The following is a 4,839-nucleotide window of genomic DNA, read 5'->3' as shown; positions in this document are numbered from 1 at the left end:
CCATTCTATGCATCCGATGAAGTGGGCTGTAGCCCACGAAAGCTTATGCTCAAATAACTTTTTGTTAGTCTACACTGGTGGGGGGGCGGTATCGATCTAAGATACGCAACTTCAGCTACGTAACTAGCGTAGCTGATGTCAAAGTATCTTAGATCGATTTACCTCGGGTCCTCAAGGAATGGGATCGATGTCCGCGGCTCCTCCGTCGACTCCGCTACCGCCACTTGCTCTGGTGGAGTTCCGGAGTCGACGGGGAGCATGTTCGGGGTTCGATCTATCGCGTCTAGATGAGACATGATAATTCGATCCCCTATAGATCAATTACTACCCTCCGATCCGGTGGGTAGTGAAGGTGTACCCTTACGGTCACAAGTAAGCCTGTTCTTTTTTGTGGATACAGACTGTCAAGGTTGCTACTCTGAAACCTACTGAACAGCTATTCAATATTTTATCTTCACTGTTCAGTGGATGACCGCAAGACTTACTTATTTCACACTATTCAAACCCTGCTCTGCAGAGAGAATTAATTCCCCCTGGGGCATTCCTATAATGCCCATCACTATGGTATCTGAACACTTCACAAACTTCAGTGAATTTGTTTTCACAGGACTGGGGATGAGGGATTTTTATTCTGCCCCAACCTTTCCCTTTCCCAGTCCTGGCTCTTCCTCAAGCCTGGCTCCTGCTCTCATCCTAGTATCCTCACTGAGCTAATCCAAGTCCCCTCTCCTCAGGCTTCTCATATCAGTCATAGTCTCCTTCAACATCCAGTTTCACTCACTATTTTGTCTAAGTTCCCCTTTCTCACTGATTCCTAGACCCAGTCTCCCGCTCTAGGCTTCTCATCCAATTTCAATTCCATCTCCTAATCTCTTTGCCCAGACAGTGCTGGTTTTGCTGGTTCAGCTGGTTCTGCCCCTTCATCCTCATCAGATTTGTCTACCATGCCTCCTAAGCTCCTCCACTCTGTTCTACTAGATCTCACCCCCTGGGCAGTCAGTCCCAGTATTCCTTCCCCAGTTCCTCATCTGATCTCTGTCTCCCTCTCACTGAATCAATACTCCACCCCGCTCCATGTCCCTCCCTGGCCTCCAGTCTTAGTCTCTTTGCCCATGTAGTCTCCCTCTCAACTCTCAGCACTAGTTTTATTGCCCAGTTAGTCCCAGTTTACCTCCCAGTTTCATTGTCCAATCTCTCCTCTAGGCCAGTTTCCTTAGTAAAAAACAAACAAACAATCCTTGACTTCACCAGGATACCTTTCTTTCTTATTTTCATGCAGAGCTAGCACAATGTGACCCTGAACCTTGATTCCGGTGCTATTGTAACAATTGTAATAATTAAGGCCAGTCATCATTTTTTCAGCAGAATAGTGGACTTTCAATTAAATGAAAATGTTCACATAAAGTGTCTGCTTTACTAAAAAGAATTATTTTCTTTGCATTCTTTTTTTTTTGGAAAATGATTCTCCCTCCCCCATTTTGCCGTTAAGTTTTCAACTCAACATTTTCAGATTTTCAATGAAAACTGTAAACTTTCAGTAGGGGAAAAAGTTCAGAGCAGCTCTTATAATAACAAAACCAAACAAAAATAGGCTTAGTGACACTTCAGGTCGTATTAGGGCACTACCCACGAACCCAAACCTAAAAGCATTGAAATCAAAATTAAAAGAAAATTCTCCTATATTCCTCGCCACCATCATTTTAGAGACAACACTGTTGATAATCTACTGTGAGATTCCATAAAGCTTTCAGATCAATCTCCAACAGAAGCCTGGAATCAATACATATCCCAGCTTCATTCAACTTGCAGAACCTTAGTAGCGAACTCATGCACTCTTCTGTCAATGGATCAGCACAGCTGCATATAACACAGCTCAAGTACTTCCAAAGTTCATTTGCTTTAACATTACTGAGAGCTGGAATTTGAAAATGTCCCAGACTCAAAGGCCATGACTATTGCTGCTGTTAGGTTCTAACAACAGCCAGAAAAGTCGCTATTATCACCAGCAATATCTCCTCCTCACTGATCTCTCAACAATGGGCACTGACCTCATTGATGAGTCTTTCTGCTTCATTCCAGGACCCGCTGGGACGAGGTCCCTGGGAGCTTCATAAAGTTCAAACTTCAAGCAAGATTTTTTTTTCTTGTTGCTTTGTTATGAGATTACAGTGATTTCCCAGACTGAAATATTGGGCTCACATGAACTAAGTGTGTTTTCAGTCTTCTTTCCATAAAGACGCTGCTCACTCTTCTCAAATTAACATGCCCAGTGAAGCCAACTGTGTGGCCAGTTCCACAACCCTTACTCTCATTGAGCAGCGCATACTGATGCAAGTAGTTCTGATGAGTAAGGTGTGTGGAATTGGATCCAATCTGAATAACAATTCCTTTTTTTCCTTCTTCTTCTTCTTCTTTTTTTTTAGTTCAGAATTTCCCATGGAAAGGGAATTTGATTTGTAAGACACCTCTACCATGTACAAAACTAATTCAACAGAGTGCATTCATATTCAGTCAAGTGTGCTGGTGCATTGTGTCCACACAGCATGAGGATGTATTGAGAAAAGATGAGCTGTACTCTGAGTAGGAATTCCAGTGTCCCCTATTGGAACCTTCTAGCATGTTACCTTGTGGGAGATTTTCACAGTGAGTTGTGAAATACCCTTATATCTCTCAGAAACTTGAAGGAATCCAAAGGCAAATGTTGACGATTCCCTCTGTGCCATAAAATAGCCTACTGCTCTCAAGCACCATGTATGAATTGTCCACTACAAAGATGCATGCAGTGCAGAGAAACAAAGCACTCTTCTCCATTTTATATATGGAGCAAACAATTCTGGTTTATTTGCAAGGCCCTTATGCTCAGAGAGTCACCTGACGATGCACTAACAGAAAGTCCTGTGGATACACCCGTACAACTTTCCAAGACCAGCTGCACTCACCATTGAGGTGGTTTAGGGCCCATTTAATGAGCACCAAGTGGAGGGACTGGGTTATGATGCAAACTTGGGATGACCAGCAATGGCTCCAGGACTTTCAGGTGTTGAACGGCCACAATCCTGGAGTTGAGGGCCAAGCTCACCCAAACCCCGCAGTGTGCAGACACTGAGATGAGCACTATCCCGACAGTGGAAAAAGGAATGCACATTGCCACATGGAATCATGCAACCTCATATTGCTACTGGTCAGTGGGGAACCAATTTAATGCTGGAAAATCAGTTTTGGGGTTGGTCATCATGCAGGTATGCCAGGTGTGAAATAATGTCTTGCTGTTCTGGGAAGAAAACCTGGGCAACGTGCAGGAAACAATAGATGAATTCAATGACTTCCCTAACAATGCTGAGTCCTTACTGTGTGCTATTTTCCCCTGCTAGACTTCAGTACATAAACCACAAGGGTTACTACTCCATTGTGCAGAGGCCTTGGTGAACCTGGTGGGTGATTTACTGACATGTTCTCCCCAGACTGTCCAACTGACTTTAACAGGGTTTCTGTGCCAGCTCTGCCTCTCTGTTGGTGACTTGGCCCATCCTTTCTTTCTCTGGAAGCCTTATGACAACAACCTGAAAAGAAGCAACGAGAGGTTTAGAGATTACCTGAGCAGGTTCAGGATGACTAGGGAGTGGACTTTGAAGGGCAGGTGAAAGTGTCTCATGAAAAGGATCAGTCTGAGAAGGAAAACATTCCAGCAGCCGCTGATACATGCTGTGCAGTGCATAATATTTGTGAGACCAATGGTGAGACCGAACTACTAGGCTGGATGAGTGAAGTGGACAGACTAGAGTTGTAAACTTGTTTCTTGTCGTAGGCCTACAGTTGCAGTAGCATTCCGACTCTGTTCAATAGAAGAGAGGGTAGAAGCTGATAAAGTACAGTTTGGAGCAGAAGAGAAATGGTCAAATGAAAAAAAAAATGTCCCATTAAAATCATGGAAGATTAGGGTTGGAAGAGACCTCAGGAGGCCATCTAATCCATGTCCTTGCTCAAAGCAGGACCAGCCCAACTAAATAAGCCCAGCCAGGGCTTTATCAAGCCAGGCCTTAAAAACCTCTAAGGATGGAGATTCCACCACCTTGCTAGTTAACTGTAGCGGGGTGGTCACCTCCTCCTGCCTGGAAGGGCTTAAAACAGCTCTGGGGGAGGGCTGGAGCAGGGGGAAAATCTGGGCTGATTGGGAAAGAGCCTCAGCTGTGGCCATGCCCCAAACAAACCCAGCTGGCACTATAAAGGCCAGGGAAGCCAAGAGCAGAGACTCTATCTCTAGCTTTGAGAGGGAGGGATCTGGCTGCAGGGAGCTAGAGGAGTTGCCTGGAGTGGAAGAGGGCTGGGGGAAGGCCAAGGGCGCTGGGAGCTCTGTCCTGGAAACCCCCAGGCTGCAGCCTAGTATAAGACCAAATAGTACTGGGGTTGCAGGGGACAGCCCAAGGCTAGGCAGAGGAGGTAGCAGGTCCAAACCCAACCTTGCCAGTGATGAGTGGCATACACTGCAGTCTGCTCCAGGGAGCGGGGTCAGGTTAGTGACTGACAGTAGCCTAAGACTTAGGCGAGGTGGGTATAGAGGATGGGGGTTCCCCAGGGAGGGGAGATCCCGCGACTGAGAGGTATAGTCCCTGGGGGCAGCACCCCAGATAATGGGTCACTGGAGTCCAGGGAAAGACCCAGCGGCCAAGCAGCAGCAGGACACTGGCCTGCAGAGGGAGCTCCAATAGCTGGAGAATTAATTCCCAGATGATACCAGCAGGAGGAGCTGCAGGGGTGTGTCCCACCTTGTTACAGTAACCCATTCAAGTGCTTTCACTTACATCACATGAAGGCAGACAAGTAAATCTTGACCCATTTTAT

This window comes from Gopherus evgoodei, chromosome 21, assembly GCF_007399415.2.
Source record: "Gopherus evgoodei ecotype Sinaloan lineage chromosome 21, rGopEvg1_v1.p, whole genome shotgun sequence".
NCBI lineage: Eukaryota > Metazoa > Chordata > Testudines > Testudinidae > Gopherus > Gopherus evgoodei.
The sequence above is the reverse complement of the archived record's forward strand: the minus strand, read 5'-3'. Positions refer to the sequence as shown.